This window comes from Sus scrofa, chromosome 1 (genome assembly GCF_000003025.6).
Source record: "Sus scrofa isolate TJ Tabasco breed Duroc chromosome 1, Sscrofa11.1, whole genome shotgun sequence".
Classification (NCBI taxonomy): domain Eukaryota; kingdom Metazoa; phylum Chordata; class Mammalia; order Artiodactyla; family Suidae; genus Sus; species Sus scrofa.
This window is the reverse complement of record NC_010443.5, coordinates 30,748,097-30,770,964: the sequence shown is the minus strand read 5'-3', so window position 1 is coordinate 30,770,964 and position 22,868 is coordinate 30,748,097.

The following is a 22,868-nucleotide window of genomic DNA, read 5'->3' as shown; positions in this document are numbered from 1 at the left end:
ACATAATACACACTGTAAATATAGTTATTATCAAGAGCTAGCCATCTATTATTATTCATCAATAATATTGAAAATATCATTTGAAAGTCCAAGCAATTGATAAAATACAAAATTCTTTGAAAAATATTTCTATTTTTCTGCTGCATTGAGTTTGTCATATGTGTGTCTTTTTTTCTCCCCTCTGATTGATAGTCTTGCATAAGCAGTTATTCCATGGTCAGACACCCTCTCAGGTATATGTTCCTTCATAATTAGCAAAACTATATTATCCAGTTCTTGCAATGTGCTTATAGGACATATTTAAATAATTGTGTTTTAGAGTCAACTTATCAGACCTGTTTTCTTCTTCTAGCTTATTAGATTTGCAGTTCTGAGCAAAACATTTTCAGGCTAATTTGGTTAATTGATCTCATTCATTGCATTAAAATTTTACTTAACTCAGTGGTCTTGATTCTCATAAATAAATTTTAGGTGATGAGTTTTAATGTATTTTCCACCTTTTGTTTAAAATTTTAGTAGTCATGACCTCTTCTGTATCCATTCTGCTTTAACTGGAGGATGAATCAGTGGTTTTTTTGCCAATTTCTAATAAAAGATTATGTTGTAATTATCAAAATATTTTTATTGATGACTTTATAGCTCTTTTAAAAAATTCTTCCATATCTGTGAAGCCATTATTTTATTGTGCAAGGAAGTGAAATGAAGGTATCAGGGAATTTGACATAGTAACGTGAATTCAGTGTCATCTTGGGGCTGTGTGTGTGTGTGATTTCTTGCTACTCTGAAGAAGAGAAAGAGAATTTATATAATTTGTGACATATTAATGATGCCTTGTTAAAATACATCTGTAACTTGTAATATTTAATAGTGGTGAGAAAGTTTAATTTGCCCTTTCTTGTACTCATATTATAAAAAAAGAATATTTGAGTTGAGAGAAAGTGAAATGCTGAGCAGGGAATATTACATGGCTCCTTCTTTTTATTTGCTTTCCATGAGCTTTACCCTAAAATTCCTTTAAATGTCTGTCTTCATAACAGTTTTTGGCACTGTTATTTTTGGGTGACCTAATAAAGAATGCGAGACAAGAAAGAAGTCTGTGGGCTTGGGGCCCTGCAGACAAATATCTGCAATCAATCATAAAATTTATAACAGATACTAAAAGGAGAAGCGATTTTACAGAAAAAGGATCTAGAATGGCATAATGTCATCATAGGAAAAGACTCTAAATGTATTTAATTCCAGTGTACTCTAGAAGTGTAACGAATATTTCTTTTCATCTACATTAAAATATTATGCTAAAGGGCTATAAAAATCAAGGCATCAAAGCATGTAATTTAAAGTGCTTGGCTTCAATACGATGTCACTCCCTTGAAATGGGTAAGAAACATAGCTGTCTCCTACACAAAATTTCATGATAGAATTTGTTTAACCTCACAATGTCCATGGTAGAAGACATTTTGAATTGTTCAATCGGTGACTTGTAGACATAAAAATACAGAGATTTCTTTCCATACCACGCAGCTCCCTGTGGGATATGACCATCCAACAACATTTTGGAGGATATGGGGAAAGAGTGGCCCAGTTGTCCGGGTTAAACTTCCAAAAAGGAGAAATACAATATGGCAGAAAATAAACTGGATATTAGGCACTCCATAAGCTGGCCATATAGGCATATGTAATGCATTCCATGAAAAATGTCAAATGAATATTTCAGTTGAGCCATCAAGACAATGTCACAATTCAAAGAGAGCTGTGAGAGTATGAAACAGCATTTCTGCTTTTTATTTTATGGAAAATTCCAAACATTGACAGAAGTGGGTAGACTAGTATAATGAACCCTTAGTATCTACCACTTGGCTTCAGCACATGGCCAGTCTTCCTTCATCTCTAACTACTTGAACAGACTACAGACATCATAGTACCTCATTTTTAAATACCTCTTGCTAACATATAAGGACACTTTGATATTTAACATTGCCACAATACCACCATCCCTCTGAAAATTACTTTATTTCCTTAATACCATCAAATATCCAGTCAACGCATATGTTTCTCTGATGGTCTCATAATTTTTTTTATAGATAGCATGTTTGAATTAGGGTCCGAATTTCATGAATCGTATTTGCTTGATATGAATCCTCAGTCCTTTTTAATTTATAGGTTTCCCCAACTTCTTATTTTCCTCTTTTGTAATTACTTGTTGAGAAAACTGGGATATTTGCCCTAGAGTTTCCCACATTCTACACTTTGCTGATTTTGACCTTGTTTAATAAGTTCTCTGTTCTCGGAAACTGACAATAAGGTTTAAAGGCTTGAGTAACACCATATCTCCAAAGAAGATGGCCCCAGACTAATCCTCTTAACTCTTCACTCACAGAGGGTAGAAAGAGTTAAGAGTTGGAAATGGGAGCCAGTGTTTGAAGAGAGGAGTTGGTATGCTTTATGTCCTTTTCACCTCCAATCAAGAGAAACGGACCTTCATGAGACTACTCTGAGAGCTTAATACAAGTTGTTCCCCTCACCCCCTGCATTTAGTCAGTGTTTGGATCCTGCCTTAAAATCTTAAAGATCAGTAAGGGAAGACTAGCTTCTCGGAGGCTGAGCCAAGGAGAGCTGGCTGTGTTGAGATTTGCACTCCTAAAATTTGTTAGACTAGAGGATGTATGAGATCACCTTGTGGACCCTAAGTGTCAGAAGGTGGCACAGGATTAGTTTAGATTCTAACGAGAAGGCTATCAGGGAGAAGGCACTGGATGCCCACAGACAGAAGGAGCAAGAGACTGGCCATAATACAGGTGGATTTGCCCTTGATAACAGAATGTGTAGGAGGCATCTGAAGACTTGGATGTGCTCTGGTTTTTAGGTTTTAATTTCTCCCAAGAACCAAGGAAAATTCCTAGGAGTGTGAGTCAGATCCTGTTTTCTGTCACTGTTCGGTTGAGAGGAGCCGATGGATTGGGGAGGCAAAGTCAAATCTTGGTGATTGGAACACATAGGAAGAAAGACAAAAGTTACAAGAAATGGACTCTTTGCTTAAATGCTTTCAAGATAACCACACATGATGATGGTGTCCAAGACTGTCAGCATTTTCACCTCAGCTTCCTCCAGTCCTCATGGCTATTACAATGGCTTTTGCTCCGTTTTCTTAAAAAAAACCTTAGGTTACACCTAGCGCAGACCATTGGTACTTATTGTTGGCTTGCTAAGAAACATTTTCTAAAGATCTTTGCATGGTCACTTCTAATCATTTGGGAGAGATTTCGACTCAGAAGACTATTTTTTAAAAGGCCCTTAAAATAACAATCTACAGTGGCTCCCTCCCCCGTCCACAGTCAACATCTAGCCCGTTAATGTACATTGCTTTCTTCATAGCACTTGTCAATACTGGAACTTACTGTCTGTTCTTTGGTTCATCCCACCCCAGTTCTAACTGGAGGATGTCCATTATGGACAGGAATTTTTCCTACTTCACCGACAGCTATTACAACACATCTGGCATAAATAGTTGCTCAAAAAAGTATCTGTTAACTGCTTTACTCTTCTTTTAATCATGTCTGAATTTAATCTTAATTATTGGCATCACTTTAGAAGTACTTTGCCAAAGGTATTTCATGACCGTCAAACTGAACTCTTGTATTCTTTGGAAGGAAAGGATATACAAGTTTCTTAAGTGATTTTTTAAAATTTAATTTCAATTACCCTAAAACAGCTCTTAGAATTTCAAAAACTGAAGATAAAGCCAAGTTTCTCACTTCACAAATGAAAGAGCTCAGAGAGGATAAACTGTTTTATCCAAAGGAATGGAAAAATCTATCAGAATATAGTTCTTAAATCAAATGAGCTGCTATTTCTTTTATTTGTATTAAATGTGTTCTGTTAATTAGATCATAAGCTTGTTGTTGATTCAGTGATTTGTACTTCTAACTAAATTTCTACTGCTTCTATTCTAGTGCTGGTACATATAGGGTGTTCAAAAAATACAAATTGCTCAATTGATTGATTGGAATATCAGAAAATCTTTCAAAACAATATCAAGAAAAATTAAATTACAAAAAATGTAATATTATCCAAGTCCCTCCTTCCAACATTTAAATATTATTATAATGATAATTATTTCAAGTAAAATAACATGTTATAACAGAACTGTCTTTACATGAGTGTGTAAAGCCAAGGCATTGAAGAAAATCTTTACCCAGAGTTTTGTTTGCTGTTTGAGCCTTGGTTTGTACATTTGGAGAAATAAAGGAAAATAAATCAATATTAGTTTGGAAAATTATTTTTATTAAAGGATGTATAAAACAGCAAAGATCTAAATAATTCTTTATCAATGATGAATTTAATGGAATTAGTATTAGGCTCAGGGTTGATTTGCAGACTAGATCTATCATGAAATTGTGGTGTGATACTGGGCTTACAGCAGCTCTACGTGATTTTAGTTTTTTATCTCTACTATTTCTCTGCAGAGCTTAGTGGGTAAAATAAGATAATAAAAGGAAAAGCATTTTTGAAATGATAGGTGTATTGATACAGAAGATTCTTTGTGACTATGTGGATTTTTCTGCTTAGCAGCAGAAAAGAAAATGACACGCTTCAGCAACAATTAACTATTTAGAATCATACATCTCAGGGAGAAATGAAAACTCTAAGTCCTTCTCTATGTTCAAGTGTCTTTTGCAAGTTTCCTGAAGTTGAAAGGTGTGCTTGGTGATACTCTTGATGCCTTTAGATGGTACATGAGTGAATGTTCCTAAGCTATGTGCTTATTTTAAAGTGTGTTAGGAAAAAATAAAACACCAAGTTGTCAAACCTTTACTCTGACAAGTATTATTGCTTTTGACAGGATTTATTTAAGCAAAAAAGTGATCATTTTAATCTAAAATATTAAGACATGGTACATAAACATAGGGAATAAATGATATAAGTTTTTTAACCGACTAAAGCTTGGGAAATGCTTTCCTAAAACCATCTGTGAAGAAGAGTGGTCACTTGACCTCTGTTTGACAAACCATCTAGAGATGAAAAATTCTCTGCTGGACCAGGAAACTTACTTCATGTTTGGAAACTTCTGAATATCTCATATCTTGCTCTTATCAGTGCAAAATCCATTTCATTGCTGTCCTCCAATATTTGATGTCAGTTCTGCAAATGAGGACACTAGAACAAGGCTAATTGCTGTCCTTCACCAGTCCTTAGTCCTCCACCTCCCTGCCCACCTAAAATGTCAGGAACTAAAGGGGGCCACATAGTGGGGCTTTAATAATACGGGTTGCTAAAACTGTCATGGTTTCGGTTCCCAGATTCTCTCTAGACCTTTTAATATATTTTGATTTGGGCCAATTTTTTATGGACTAGTAATTTCAAGTGTTAACAATTTTTTTTAATTGGAAGAGTATTTCAGGCTCTCACTTTGCACTTTGCATGATCATATTATCATGTTAGTGAAGCTTTTCTTGACCACCTTATTTTAAATGTATCCTCTCTTTTGTTTAGCAATGCTGTTTCTCTTCCTTGCTTTTTTTTCTGCAGCGCTTATTCCCTTTTGATATGCTATTCATTTTGCTCATTTATTGTATAGATCTTTTCACACTAAAATATAACCTTCCCACAATGGCAGATATTTTTTCTTTTATTCATTGCTGTGGTTCCAGAAAGCCCAAAGTACTTGGAACACAATAAGTGCTCAAATATTTGTTGAATTTTCATTTAATTACCCCATGATACTTTATTTTCTTTGTCTCTAGATTATTTCTCCCTCTTAGTTTTCTGTTATCTTAAAACTGAGATTAATCCATAAATACAGTTTATTCCCAGATTACATTTTTCCAATATACTTTCTCTGGGCTTCCTTTTGGACTTGCTTCTGTTTGCTACAACCTGAATCTCTTCATTTTTCATCATTCTAATTACTAAAACAGACAGTTCAAAATGAATTCTGTAAATTGGCTTTTTAATTTTTTTTTTTTTTTTTTTTTTTTGCCTTTTTAGGGCCACATCTGCAGCATATGGAAGTTCCTTGGCTAAGGGTCAAATCAGAGCTACAGCTGCCTGCCTACATCACAGCCACAGTAACACATAAATTGACCTTTTTAGATTCCACCCATAGACCCCACAGCTATGGCTCAGGATTCAAACTGTGGTTCCCCAGCACTCTCTGCACTCTCTCCCTTGACTGAGGCAAATACCTAATCTAGCCAGGTGTTAAAATAACTGCTCTAGTGTTATAAGATCTGCACATGTGATCTGAGTTGAATATCAAAGATTTTCAAAATGCATTTTTGTGTGTTATTCTAACCTGCTTCTAGTTAATTCCTCTTTCCTTTTCAACATTTTCTCTTCCTCTCTCTCTCTCTCTCTTCTTTTCAGGGCTGCGCCCACAGCGTATGGAATTTCCCACGTTAGGGATTGAATTGGAGCTACAGCTGCTGGTCTACGCCACAGCCACAGCAATGCCAGATCCAAGCCACGTCTGCAACCTACACCACAGCTCATGTCAATGCCAGATCCTTAACCCACTGAGTGAGGCCAAGGATCAAATCCACATCCTCATGGATACTAGTCAGGTTTGTTTCCACTTGGCCACAGCAGGAACTCCTCTTTTTAAATATTCTTGATCTCATGTAATGACTAGCTGCATCCTAGTCCTTATAAAAGATGACCATCCCTTGTCAATTCTATTTCTGAAAGATCTCTTGAATGTGTGTCTTTCTCTGAATTCCCACATATGCTCTTTTAGTTATATTTCTCTAGACCTAAACTCTCACATTAATATATAGTATATGCTTCTATCAGAATGTCTTTTAAAAGTACAAATGCAACCGGATCAATTTTCTCTTCAAAATCCTACCAAGATCCTAGGGATTCGGTAAGACAGGAAAAATAAATAAAATTTGAAAACATTTGAACAAAGAAGGAAAACATACATCACAAGATTGTGGTGCAAACAGAATCCAAAGCATCTGCAAATAATCTAATAGAATAAGTAAATTTAAGGTAAATATGCAAAATCAATTATTTTAATCTATTAGCAACAAACAATAAAAATTCTACAACAAAATAATCCCATTAATAGCAGCATCAAAAGTTAAGTATTTAAGAACACATTTAATAAAAGATATGTTATATCTCTACACTGAAAATTATAATACATATTAGTCAATGTTAAACAAGTGTTTATCAAATTAACACCAAATACTTGTGTCAGAAAATATTCTCCAGTCACTTTTGGAGATGTTACACATACTTAAACCAAAGTAGAAACACAAAAAGTGGTGTCAACTTACATGGAGATACAAATGTGCTTGGTCACCCTCAGCAAAATAGATTCTTATACTCTTGTAGAGATTGCAAATAATTTAAAAAATATCTTAGCGACAGTCCACTCATTAAATTTTCTTTTATTTTATCTCCATGAATAGTGAGTGCCCAAAGAAATAAAGCTGAGGACAGGCACATTTCTCAACATTTGAGTACATGTGTGGGAAAAAAAGCCAGATCTGTTATGGAATTTTGTCACTTTGGTCAAATGACAAAATTATCAAATTTAAATAGAATTTTTAAATGGTGCATGAAACAAGATTTGTTTGTTGGCATTTTCCTTGAATGGAGCCTTGTCAAGCACTTGGTTGGGCCCAACACTGCTGAAAGTTTGCCCTTGATTGTGACTGCCCTACACAAATGTAGGCGAGCAGCCAGTTTCAACACATGATTCTCGGGGTTCATTTGGGGTTTTGATGGCAGGGTGCAAAAATAATATATATTTGTTGTTGCTGTTTAAACATCTCAATTGGCATCTTTCTGGATGTAGTCTGACTATATAAATTATATCTGGATGTTAAATCACTAGTAGAAGCATTTCCTATTTTGAAGAAACTAATTAGGTCGAAATGACTAATTCCCAGTTGCAGAGTCATGAACACAAAATATGATTCATGGAAGTAGGTATGACTTCACATCCAGGACATGGTAACGCTTTATTTGTGTGCATTTAAGGAAGACAGGGGCAGAAGTTCATTTGCTGCACCTGTTAGAAAAAGTTGTGAAGGCAAGTAATAGTCTGGAATCGTCCGTACCTCATGCCCAGTGGCACTTCAAGAATGACCGCATCTGCCAGCCACACGCTGGCACCGCCGCCTCTTCAGTCTTAGCGTGACTCACATGCACTTAGTGCTGAAGCAGGATGAAACTGAGGGGAGGGACGCAAAACCTCCCCCCTTGGAATCAGGGTTTAAAAAAGGAGGCTGTCAAGATGGGGCTAAAAACACATTTTCCTTTCAGTTTTATAACCAGTGGTAGGTTTGTCCGTGTTGATTTAAGAACAGTTATGAAGTGTTTATATTATTCTTATTAGTTATGCTTCTGAATTTGAAGCAGGGCTTATCTGCATTCCACACACACATATATATATATATATATTTTTTTTAAAGCATTGGCATTTTCTAAGACATTCAGAGCCTCGGGTTTTAAACAAAGCAATGGTTCTTAGTACTCTGTAACTTTTCCTTGTAACAAAGAAAATGTAGGGCAGATTGTTTATTGAAACTGCGATGTATGTGGTGGGGCTTCCGGCTAAGATCCACCTCTTAGCAAGCACTTAGGGAAGCGTAGAGGTTATAGATTATATGCCATTCCAGGATGCAGGCTGTGGTGGACTTTGCTTTGGCTTTGTTTGATTTTATTTCACTGTCTAGCATTCATTTTCTTTAAGTCCTCCTTTCTTTTAAATTACGTTTTTAATTGGGATTTAATTGACATACAACATTGTGTTAAGTTTAGGTGTAGACAACATAATGATTTGATATATGTATATATTGCAAAATAATCACAATAAGTTTAGCTAACATCTATCAGCACACATAGTTTTTTTCTTATGATGGGAGATTTTAAGATGTACTCTTTAGTAACTTTCAAATATCCAATACAGGATTTTATTCTAAGATGGCTCACTCCCATTAGCTGTGGTCACATGGATTTCTCTGCAGGACTTTTTTTTTTTTTTTGCTTTTTTAGGACTGAACCCAGGACCTATGGAAGCTTCCAGGCTAGAGGTAGAATTGGAGCCACAGCTGCGGCCTATACCTCAGCCACAGCAACATGGGATCTGTGAACTGCGTCTGCAACTTACACCAGAGCTCATGGCAATGCCAGATCCCTGACCCACTGAACGAGACCAGTGATTGAACCACATCCTCATGGATATTATTCAGATTCATTTCTGCTGTGCCACAATGGGAACTTCTCCGGAGGACTTGAGTTTTCTCACAAACTGCCTTTCTCAGAATGAGATCCAAGAGCACAAAGTAGAAGCCGCAATATCTTTTATGACCTAGACTTGGACGTTATGCTCTGTCATTTCCACACTATGCTTCTGATCACGCAAGTCAGCCCTGATCAGCGTGGGAAAGTGCTATTCAAGGACACAAATACTGGGAGTGGGAATTGCTAGGGTCTACCTCGGAGATTGCTGCAATAATTTAAACTCTATTGCGTACTCCCATTTTACTGGTCTTTGTCAACTCAAGATATTTTCCTCTCCTTTCTTTGTGTGAAATAGCCAGCATTCTCTACATTGAAATTGCCAATATATGAATATTTAAGGACAATTACCAGGCTAAATTCCAATGATTTCACATCTTTCCTGTTTTGGAAGAGGGGTTTGGTTTTCACCTGTTATCATCTACAGATAAATATATGTATTTGTCTTTCTTGTTCTTAGTTATTGTGATTTTCTTCATAATGACAGAGTCCAAATGATTCTCAGACCCAGTACAGGAGGGTCTTTGTTGGCAGTACTGCTGGGTCCTCCTTTTCTTGGCTCAAGTCTTCTTTAAGTTCCCTCACTCTCTCTAAGCTCCTTCCATGTTCTTGAGAGAGATACAAAAAAACTTTTCAAGTTCAGGGCTGCAAAAAACTCAGCAGGGCTCTTCCAGGCTCTCTATTCTAGACATGTTGGATGCAGGGAAAACAAGTGAGGCTGACCAGCTATTCTGTATCAATGAGGTCCTGGCAGGAGACAGCTGGGATGTTGAAAATACCAATTTGAAGAGATTATTAAAAGTGCTGTTTATAAAGATGTGGGCAAATTTATGGAACGCAACAATAGATACGTAGGAAACCCAGGCTAAATGCAATGGTGGTGGAAGCTATTACCACTCAGACCTGAGGACTAAGAGAGAGATCAGTTATGGCAGTATGGAGGGAATCTCACAACCACATCAGAGCATCTGTGTTTTCCATGTAGGGAGGCATTCAATCCATGGAGTGTCAGCCTGGGGAATAAGTACCCAATGTCACTCTAGTCTTTCCCCCTTTTTTAGTGTTCTCTATTAGTCAAACCACTCAGGAGCCAAAGGACAAGAATACATTGATTCAGTCCATGATGCTCAGGGCCAGTCTTCTGAACACTGAGCTAGGTGGAGAAGGCCAGGGAGTAGATCTGGAGGGGCAAAAAACCAATATTCTGCATACATGGTTAACCAGGAAATAGAAGACAGTCCTACATAACTGTGCTTTCAAAATGTGTTCCCTGATCATCAGCAGCAATATCACTGAGGACTTATTAGAAATGCATATTCTCAGGCTCCATCCTAAAGCTATCCAATCAGAATCAATCACTGGGTAAACCCAGCAACCTGGGTTAACAAGCCCTCAGACAATTCTGATGCAAGATAAAATATGATACCATCATCCCATAATCTCAAATATACAAAATATGTCTGAGGTTTTTGGTTCTATCTCCCCTACCAGCTCCTCAGCCAGCCTCTCCTGCAGTCCCTGGCCCCAGGGCTTGGGGTGGGGCCCAAGATTCCTACAATACAGACTCTCTGGCTTCCTGTTCAACTCTGTGCTCCCTTTTCAGTCCAAGGAGCCCTCAAATGGATTATTTATGCACTCACTTTATTACCTACTCATTCAGGCCTTGCTTTTTGATACTCAAACATTTTGAGCCTCAAAGACTTTTTGCTTTTTTTTTGCACTTGTCTTTGCTAGAAGTTACAAAAACTTAACATTTTTAATAAGGACCAAAGGATAAGGATCTGATTCAGACAGCTGGAATGAGGACTCAAAGTTTAAGGAGTTAGCAAGGGAAGAAGGGGTCTTTTAAAGTTCTATTGTATGATCTTTTTCTGGAGGCAAAAATTCTAAAATGCTTTAGCTATTTCTTAAAAAGGGTTGAATTCAAAAATTAAGAGAACTAGCTGGACCCAAAAGTGCAGTATTAAATAATCAGATACGATGGTACTCTATAATGGCAGAGATGACCAATTGTCACTTGAATATATTATGGAACTTGAGATGCTCCAAATATCCAGACAGACGTTTGGCTCAAAATTCAAGAAGTTCTTCATGTCTACTTTCAGGTACATTCAATTTAAAAAGTAGAACAAACTTTTAATATTAGTTTTCTCATTTCAAAAGTAACATACGGGTTGTATCTAGTAAAAGAGAGAATAAAGGCACAGTGACTCCATTTGCCTAATTAAAACATACAGATATGTTAAAATTAATCTTGGCCACCTCCATCTTCATTGAAACCAGAAGAGATCCACTTCCTTAAAATCCAGTCTCCAGAAAATATCAGCTAAAGACAATGATTCTGAGATGAACCAAGAAAAGACATCCGAAATCTTTTACTCATCTCTCCCCAGGTCTCAAGGAAGGGATGGACATCTATGAGTGAGGCAAGTTTAGACTTAATGAATTACTTGTTCAATATAACAGCAAGAAAGGGGTGAAGGAGGATGACAGAAATCAAGCTTGGAAGAAATATTCCTATTACTGTGAATGACCTCCATTCATTTACCTATAAGATAAAGATAATGAGGGCATCCCCAAGAGTGTCCGCATCACAGTGATGTTGTGAGGATTAGATAGGTCAATGCCCATAAAGTGCATAGCTTCATGGACGTGGTGGTAGGAACTCAGTTGATATAAGCCATAATCACAGTTTACTGTGATGAAGAGTATGGACTCTGGAACAGAGTAGCATAAGTTCAAATCCCAGCTCTGCTACTTATTTAGGTATATGAACTCAGGCAAGTTATTTAATCCCTTTGTATGTGAGTTTCCACAGTGGGGATCACAATAGCATCTTGCCTATAGAATTATTGGGAAATTAAAAGATTATAAGGATAGATTTTGTGTCAGGTACTTTTATTTATTAAAATTAAAAAATGCATATTATTAGCCATTTTGATGTTTCTGATCATTACTATTATAGATGATGTAATTGGATATATTTGTAACTAAAGTCTTGAGCCACTATTCTCTGAGTAGAATTACCTGTTGAAGATGTGTGTTTTAAGGGTTATTTATGTGTGTTACTAAAATATTCTGGTAAGAATTTACTCTCTCATCAACAATGGACAGGTGTCCTTTTCCTTGTATTCTCATTTTTACCAAGTGAAATTTAAAAAAAAAATTGCCAATTCGGCGGTGGAAATGTGAATCATGTAGAAAACTCACCCTCCCCTTCACTGGCTAACTGATTTCTATATGTCTCAAAGAAACAAAATCTTAGATAATTTGACCCTCTAGCTTCCTCTATTCTCAGCTCCTAAACTTTTCAAATTGAAATGATTCCGAAGACTGTCTTTTTTTTTTTTTTTTTTTTTTTTCCATTTCTTGGGCCGCTCTGGTGGCATATGGAGGTTCCCAGGCTAAGGGTCTAATCGGAGCTGTGCTAGAGCCACAGCAACACGGGATCCAAGCATCTGCAACCTACACCACAGCTCAGGGCAACGCCGGATCGTTAACCCACTGAGCAAGGGCAGGGACCAAACCCGCAACCTCATGGTTCCTAGTTGGATTCGTTAACCACTGCACCAAGAGGGAACTCCCAAGGCTGCCATTTTTAAAGCAATGTAGTTTTAGCCAAGACATTGTTAAGATTTGGGAAAGATATGTCTGTTCTAAGAGGACCCAATAGATATTTATTTCTCATTACTTTCAGGTAATGAATAAAATTTGAATTTTCTGGCCCCGATCTAGAAGGCATAATTCAAATCTACAAACTTCTTAGATTTTTTTTTTTTCAGGAAATGATATACCATCTTCTTGCCTTCAGAATGTGTTTTTAAAAGTACAAAAGTCTGTTGTAGTTTGGTTTTATTCAGTTTAGATAAGCAGCCAAAAATTCTGAAGGCCAATCCAAAATTATTCCTAGTTTTCATTCCAAAAGATCAGATTAAATATCGCATAAGAATAGGCTTTCTTGGAAGATTTCTGGTTCAGGACTTCCTGGCTTTGGCATGAAACAAGGACACCACAATACTACAAGCAGTTGACTCAGTTTGGAGTCAAGTGGTACCTAGAAGTCTAGAATCGAAATACCATTTGCATCTTCTATTCGAATAACTTACAAGGATTTATTTTTATCTATCTCTATGCCAGTCTCAGATTTAAATAACATCTTGGTACCATTTAATCAAAATTAAAAGATTTTAATTTAAACAAAATGAAAAAAATTTAATGGCTGAAATACACTCATAGTTTGTTGAAATGCCGTTTTTCAAGAAACAATTGCTGTCCTTAAGAATACATACCCCTTAACCGCTTGATCATTACATTTCTTTTTTCATGCTTCTGTGTGGTATAATTTTTGCACTTTAAATAGTACACTATTAAGACATGTGGAAGCTATTTTTAACTGTATCATACCTATGGGTATTTGGGTTTTAAACATAATATGGTCTCTTAAAGAGTCTGGTATTGAAAAAACAAATTTAGAATAAAATTACTCTCTTAACCATATCCCTGAAATGGCTTGGATTCTAGCTGTGGATAAATCCTAGTTCCTTTAGAGGTTAACTCTCCCCTTTAGACCAGCCAATCCCAGCAATTAGAATGCCAGTGCACTCTTGCTGACCATTCCTGCATTGATTTATAGGGTTTAGAATTAAGGAATTTTTCATAAGGACAATTGCTGAGTGTTTCTAAGTGCTACAAAGATGATGTATTTTAAACTCAGTATGTATAAATTTTAGTCAGTATGTATAATTTTTTTATATTAGATCTTTATATCCCTTTTTTCTACATTTTAAATCAATAGTTTTCTAATTACTTGCTTTAGATATATATATATATATTTTTCTAAATGAAACAAACCCATCTGAAAAGGCTACATATTGCATGATTCCAACTATATGTCATTCTGGAAAGGAAAACACTATAGAGATAATAAAATGATCAATGGTTTCCAGGGGTTTAGAGGAGGGGAATAGATGAACATGTGAAGCAAAGGGAATTTGTATGGTAGCCAAATTATTCTGTATGATACTATAATGGTGGATGCATGATAGTAAGCTTTCAAAAAACTCTAGAAATTTATAGCTGAAAGAATGAACATTTATGAATGAAAAATTTTTTAAATTATCCAGGAGGCTGGGGGAATCCAGGAGGGAATGCAGACTGTATCAAGAGAATATATCTGTATTATAAATGTATGAAACAAACTCCCTGAAGGGAAAGGGGGTAAAAGATGCTGACCTAAATAACACTGGAAGAGAGTAGACTATGAGACTAAAGCAAAATGCATTACACATAGATATTCTAATCTAGTTGATAAAGTTGCTTCTTATGAGGTTACAGGGAAACTATTCTGATACTGACCTATGTATACTGGAATTGAAAAATTAAGAAACGAAGTGGCAGATGGTGGGAATGAGACTTTTCCTTTTTGGAGTCAACTCTACGTATAAATTAGGAAGACAGGCTAGGATGGTCCATGGTGATAACGGCTTAGAATTGGAGGTAATTGGTATGAACTGATATTTAGCTTTACATAGATATATATGGTTACATATAGAAATATTTATAGATATTTGTGTATGTAAGTGTTAGTATATGTACATATATTTTTTTTTGCTCTGTGAGCTGGGAAGGCCTAGAAGCAATTTCCCCATAGCAAAGAGCATATCCAGTGCCTGGATCTTGGTTCTAATACCATTCTCCAATGAAAGGAACCAGAGCTCCTTGGAGAAATGACTGATTCTACAGTTGGGGAAGGAAATATGCAAGATAAGCCTGGAGCATCTTGTAGTACCAAAAAGTGATAAACTACTCACACACACACACACCAAACCAAACCAAACCAACAAAACTAAACAAAACACCCCAAACAAAACACCAGTGGAGGTATGTCTAAGAAGTATAGGAGCGAAATAAAAAAGCTTCCAACTGTTAAAGTGGAACAATTTGAATGATAAAATAAATAAAATACTATTGGTTATAACCCAAAGCATGCAATAAATATCCCTGAGTTCATACTTACATAAATAAATAGTTGGATAAATTAATCAATGTGGAGAAGAGACGAATTCCAAACAATTTATGTAGATACTCTGCCCTCAAGGAGGGAAACATCTCAAGTTTTAATCATGATCTGGGCAAAGTAACTTCCTTCCAAAGAGTACAGTATAAAAAGGGTGAGGGGAAGTGTTAACTTTACAGTGGAGAAACCTGACAAATGCTACTCAGCCAGGTGAGGAAGGTCAACATCAACAGTCATAAATCATGTTGCTTGTATTTCCCTTTGGCCTGATGTGACGAACATGACACTTAACCTTCGTGATCTTCCTCCCCCAAGTCCAAACCCCCAGTCTTATCAGGAGAAAAATCTCAAAGAAATTCCCCAGAGGGGCATCCTACAACAACCTAACCAGTGCTTCTCAAAACTGTCAAGGTCATCAAAAACAAGGAAAGACTGAGAAACTATCATCAAAAGACATGGCAATTAAATGTAATGTGACATCCTGGATGGGACCCTGGAACGGGAAAGGACATTAGGTAAGACTAAAGCTAAATAAGCTAAATAAGCTATGTACTTTATTTAACCAATGTATCAGCATTTGTTCATTAAATGTGGCAAATATACCATACTAATACACATAAGGGGAAACTGGACGTGAAATTATAGGAACTCTGCACCATCTTCCAACTTCTCTGTAAATCTAAAACTATTCTAAAGAAATAAAGTCCATTTAAAGAAAATTGTACAGGAGTTCTGTGGCTCAGTGGGTTAAGGACCTGATGTTGTCACTGCTGTGGCATGGGTTCCATCCCTGGCCCGGGAATTTCCACATGTCTTGGGTGCAGCCCAAAAGAAAGAAAATTGTTCAAAATTGTACAAGTAACACTTGTTTTAATTAAAAATATGTTAAAGCAATTGAGAGTATAGAAAGTAGAAAATAAAAACCCCTTGGCCCCTTTTTCAGTTTTAATGGCTAGTAATAACGTTAACAATTTGGCTAGTATTTTATCTACTTTTCTAAAAATTTCAGGTCATATATAAGTGTGTGTCGGTATGGGTGTATGTGTGTTGCTTTTCTTACAGAAGTATTAGGACATATTTTGTGATTTGCTGATTTTATTTGACAACATAACATGGACATTGAGGTATATGAACATCTAAGAGGTATACGAACATCTATTTCACTCTTTTAATGCCAGCATGACATTCTATGCTGTACACTATGTATATATTAGCTCTAATTTTTTGCTGCTAGAATTAAGAATGCTGTGTACACCTCAAGTATACATTCTTATCCAGAGCTGCCATGTCACTCTGTTTCTGAGAAAAAAAGTTTAAAGAATATAAAAATTCTTTTATTTCTTTGCACTGTAATTTTGAGAGTTTATATAGAAATAGTTTTAGTACATTATTTTCTATTATTCAATACTTTTAATATTCATGTTAGGCTGTTTAATCCATCTGGAAAGTATTTTTGCAATTTCTTTTTCTCCTAAATGAAGAGTTGTTTTAATAACATCGTTTATTGAATAGACCATTTATCCCTGGGATTTGACTTCTGTCATCATTTTATTCTATTATTTGCCTAATCCTTTATCATCAGAGTTTTAATTCAGGTAGCCTTAGAGTGTGTTCCGATAGCTGGTGAGATGATTGCCTGTTTATCATTCCTCCTTTTGTAAAATTTATTCCTTGTTACTGTGTAAGAAAAAAACAGGATTTTCTCAAATTATTTTCTGTGCTTTGTCTTCCTCCTCTTTTTTTTTCCTCCTCCTGTTCCTCTTCCTCCTCATGTTGCCCCATCTTCACTTCTGTTTTCTTCATTTTTATTGTTGAATTTTGCCTGGAAGTTTTTGTTGGGTTGTTTACTTCATTTTTAAATTTTTGTGGCTGGCACTTTGAACAGGAATTTTGGTAAACACTTTTTTTCAAATTGACAATTACTGTGAAACATTTGCAAAAGTTATTTATTTAATATTTGTAACTAAACTGACCACCTTACTGAAAGCTATTTTTTAGTTCTAGTGTTGCTATTTTACCCTGGGTTTTTCTATTTGGAAAATGATACCAAACTCAAACAAAGATAATTAACTTGGTCTACAGAGTTAATCTTATGTCAAGAGACCATTAATAATAATGGTACTACTTTAATATATACATATTAATTATTCACATATTAATTCACATATTGCTTTGGAGGTTAGTTTAATTCATCAATTGACTTATTTTAGTGATGCATATTACATTATAGCAATAGTATTCATTTGCATTTGTAATTATAATTAATTTTTTTTCTGAGCGAGGCATGAAGCCAGTTCCTAGGTTAATGGGTGACTGGTTTATATGAAAACTACATTCTGATTAAATGTAAGTATTTACAAATGCTGGGCCAGAATTACATAAATGATTTTAAACTTGTGAGTCTGATTGTTACGGAAAAGCCTAGTTAAATCAAACTAATAGACGACCTTGATTAGAATATAAGCATTTTGATAAAATAAGATCTCATTTAGTTCTCATGATGACTTTTTAGTTTTATATTATTATTCTTTATTTTTCATAATCAAATTAACAAAGAAACAAACTGAAACATCTCTTGGTACACATGTAGCTCTTTAATTCATACAAATCTGGATTTTTTGTTTGTTTTGAGTAAAGGCAATAGATCTTCATTTGTTTAAGATTTTTAAAGCAAGGAATCTACTTATTGATTTGAGGCCAAATTCTTCTCCCAGCAATGAGGAGTGGGGCACGGTAGCATAGGGACCTAAGAGAAAGAGAATGGAGAGTTGAAAAGGGATGAATAGGAAGCAAACTGTAAGAAACGGGGACTCAGGTGCATCTGGGGAGGAAAATCTTGGTAAGACATGTCAGGTTGGGCTCAATAAGCAAGTATAGATGGGTAAAGGTAAGGACAGTGATTGGGTAACGGTGGGTAACATTTGATTCAGAGAGGTTATGAGTTCAGTTGTGATGTAACATGTCTCAAACTTACTGCTAAATGATGCTGAAAGTCAGATAACCCCAGTTCCAGAAACTCTGTTGCTGCCCATATTAATCAAGTAACATACAGGATTTCCCATGCCTCCTTTCCAAATAATACTACAATATTTCAACAGAAGCATTGCTTGTATGTACCAATACTGATTCTCTGTCATCCCTCTATTGCCCTAAAACATTTCTGTAGATTCCTCTGAATCATTTAATGAAAAGTTTCTTGGTGTGGATATTTATATTTAAACTCATTGTGCCTGTTAATTTGAAGACAGATGCTATTTGTTGATATGTACTCAAATGTATCTGGGAATATGCATATTGGATAAGACGTGGTTGTTCTAGCAATTTTGCATGAACAGTGTTACTGTTTTTAAGTCACTATAGTTTTAACAGTGAGGACAAGATAGGTGGCAAGATTTGCTATAGAACTTTATCCAGGAATTGTTCCTCTAGAGAACTAAGAAAAAAAAGTGTAATAGAAACAGAAAGACTTTATAGTGAAAACACTTAACTAGCTATCATTAGAAAGCACACTTGGGATATGGAAAGCAGTGCCACCACTGAAACTGGACATTGAGTTTCTTAATCACTAAACAAGCATTCATCACCCAAGTACTGCTGGGTGCAAGAAACTGCCTTATTAATATTGAAACCATGCAATTCTACTCATGTAGGAAATTACAGATTAATTGCCATCTAGTCTTGTGTGTGAGCATATTTATACATACATGTTTGTGTGTATGTATTTGTATGTGTGTGTTTCTCCACGGGAAAATTGTCTTATAGACAGTCGCATCACATTAGTATTCTTTTTTAGCGTGTGGTTATAGGGACATAGACAGAGTTTAGTCGTTAGGGGTGGGGAGGCAATGTATAAGCAGGGTCTGTTGTCAGGCACTGCTTCATTAAAGGTAGGCAGAAGCAGTCAAACTTGGAAGGACTGATAACCAGAGGCAAAACTACTGAAAGGCTTGTTCTGATGGTGAAGAGACAGATTGGGTCCCATGCTCTGAGAGTCTGTCCAGTCCAGCAGTGTGGAGATGGCAATTCTGACATCAACCACTTTAGACAAGTCAGTATCTGGGTGCATGACCTGAAAGGTGAGTCAGACGCAGTCAGCCTCAGGATCAGTGACTGCAAATTGGGACCTCAGCTATGAGAAGGAGCTCAAGGTCAGAACTCTTTTCCATAGGATGGATACTGGCCAGAGCTGAGCATATTGTCAAGTAAAAGATCCAGGCACAAGAACCAAGCAAAACTCAACTCTCAGAACCAGGACAGAATCACTGGACCATACTTGGTGACATGACGTTGAGTCCTTGAAAAAACAGCTTCTTTCTGATTATACTCAAGGTCAGAACTGGCCTTAGAGATTTGATATGATTTAAGCATGCAAGATGCAGATTCAGTTGAGAGGAGGGGAGAAATAGATCCTGGCAGGGCAAAGTTTGAATTGAAGTTTGTTTGTTGTTGTTTGTTTATTTGTTTTACCTATTAATATATGATGGGTGGTGAATGCCTTTTAGGGATGTGTAATTTAATGACACATTCAACTTTTTTGGAATGTATTTTATCAGGCTTGGCAATAAAATATCTTTATAAAGATAAAGACCTGGTATCTTTATAAAACAAATTGGAAAGAATTTCATCTTTTTCCATTGTCTGGCATAGTTTAGCAATGTTGGAATAATTTCAAAATATTGCCTTTTTTAGTGGCAGACTGCCTTTCTTAATATTTTTGTTTATGATATTTATTCCTCATTCTTTAGCACTTTTAGCGACTTCACAGAATCCACTTTCTGATGCAGAAGGCATAAAATGGAAGGTTGGAAAATGGAAAAGCAGTGTTGAAGACTCATAAGAAGAGCGCGACGGAACCAATGCCAAAACATCATCTTGAGGCTGTTCTATAAATACTCTGGGGCTTTTCAAAAAGATGTTGCTTAAAGGGCAAATATCCTGCTTTTTCTTTTGCTTTTGACCTAAGCTCTCTTTATCTAAATTACATGATAAATATAATTTTTTATATTTGTGTAAATAATATGACGGTTTTTAAGTTAAAAAATATTTTCAAACCTAAAAAAGCAAAGCTCTGGTAATCACAGTAACCTTGGCAATAAGTGTGATTCAGAGCTACTAAAACAAAGTGTGAGCTTCCACAGGTTTTTAATGATTTGTGAGTCATGTCTTCTTATAATGGGATGATTCTGGCCAACTATATATATATATGTTTAAAAACAGGAAAATGACAGTAAGTTTTGCTTTTACTGAAGTTTTAACAATGGGTTCTTTCTATTGCCTGCACATATATGTATACCAAACATTTTCTGATGTTCAGAATCTAATATATACACATGTATATATACTAACACATAACTTTTCATTTCTCTTTTAATACAGCAATTTAATACATAAAAAGTTCTTAAATGCCAGTTGTGTGCTGTATTTATTATTGTTCATTAAAAATGATCTTTACATATGCTCCTGGACTACACATAAAAAGATATAGTTAATGTTTACTCTGGCTCATTTTATTTAGGAAAATCTAACTCTAACATTACTTGAAGAGAGAGTCTGGATTTATTAAACCAAATTTCTTAATACAAACAATATTTAACTTTGCTGATTTTTTGTTGATAGAAAATTTAAAGCATATTTTACCTTTAAAGTGGAGGAAGCTACCAACAAACAAAAATGCCACCTTCTAAATGGGAGAAGATGTATCTGACAAGGGGGTTAATATCCAAAATATATATAAAAAACTCATACAACTCAACTTCAAAAAAATAAATAAAAACTCAATTAAAAAATGTGCAGAGGAGTTCCCATAGTGGCTCAGAGGAAACGAACCTGACTAGCATCCATCAGAAGCAGGTTTGATACCTAGCTTCCCTCAGTGGGTTAAGGAACCAGAAAGGCCTTGAGCTGTGGTGTGGGTTCCAGACTCAGCTTGGATCTGATGTTGCTGTGGCTGTGCTGTAAGGCCAGCAGCTACAGCTCCAATTCGATTGCTAGCCTAGAAAACTCCATGTGCCACAGGTGTGATCCTAAAAAGCCAAAAAAAAAAAAAAAAAACCAAAAAACCAAAAAAACAAACAAACAAAAAAAACGGGCAGAGGACCTGAACAGACATTTTCCCAGAGAAGACATACAAATGGCCAACAGGCACATGAAAAGATGCTCAACATCACTAATCATCAGAGAAATGCAGATCAAAGCTACAACGTGATATCACTTCACACCTGTTAGAATGGCTATTATCAAAAAGAAAACAAATAACAAGAGTTGGCAAGGAAAGAGAATTCTTGCTCGTGGGAATGTGAGTTGGTACAGCCACTATGGAAAACAGTGTGGAGATTCCTCAAAAAATTAAAAATTTTTGAGATTCCTCAAAAAATTACCACATGATTCAGCAAGTACACTCGTGGGTATTTATCCCAAGAAAATGAAAACACTAATTCAAAAATATACATGTACCCCTCTATTCATTACAATATTATTTACAACAGCCAGGATAAGGGCCCATTGATAGATGAATAGATAAAGATGTGGAATACGTGTATACAACGGAAAGTTATTCAGCCATGAAAAGAATGAAATCTTGCCATTTTCATCAGCATGGATGGACCTAGAGGGCATTACCCTAAATGAAATTATCCTAAGTCAGAAAGAGACACATATTCTATGATTTCACTTATATGGGGAATTAAAAAAAAAAGTGAGCAAACATAACTAAACAGAAACAGTCATGAATACAGAGAACAGATGAATTGTTGCAGAGGGGAGGGGTGGGGGAGAGGAGAAAAATAGTTGAGCAGGATTAAGTACAGACTTATTGCAAAATACATGAGTCACAGGTATAAAATGTACAACATAAGGAATATAGTCAATAATTATGTAATATCCTTGTGCAATGACAAATGGCAACTAGACTTATTGTGGTAATCATTTTGAAAGGTAGAGAAATATCAAATCACTAAGTGGTATACCAGCAACTAACACAACGTTGTTCACTATGTTACAACAAACTCATAGGAAAAGAGATCGGATGTGTGGTTTGCCTGAGGTGGGGGTTGGGGGAGGAAGAATTGGATGAAGGTAGTTAAAAGATACAAACTCCCAGTTACAAGATAAATAAGTAGTAGGAATATAATGTACAACATGATAAATATAATGAACACGGCTATACACTGTATGCGAAAGAGAGTAAATCCTGAGTTCTCATCATAAGGAAGAATATATTTTTTCCCATTTCTTTAATGTTTTATCTATATGAAATGATGGGTGGTAATCATTTCATGATGTAAGTCAAATCATTATGCTGGATGCCTTAAACTTACACAGTACTGTATATCAGTTATATCTCTAAAATGGGAAGAAAACATATATATTTGCAAGCATAGCGAGATATCATGTCACACCCATTAGAATAGCTAAAATCAAACAAAATAAGCAGTGTTAAGAGGATGTGGAGAAATTGGAACTGTGTGTAATTTTGAACAGTTTTAAAAATTTCCAAATCCTCCATTCCTGCTTTTCCCTCTAACCAGTATTTTGTGCCCTTCTCCCTTTTCTTTGCCAGAATGATTCCTATTATATAATTACAATTTGACTTAGTTGCTGT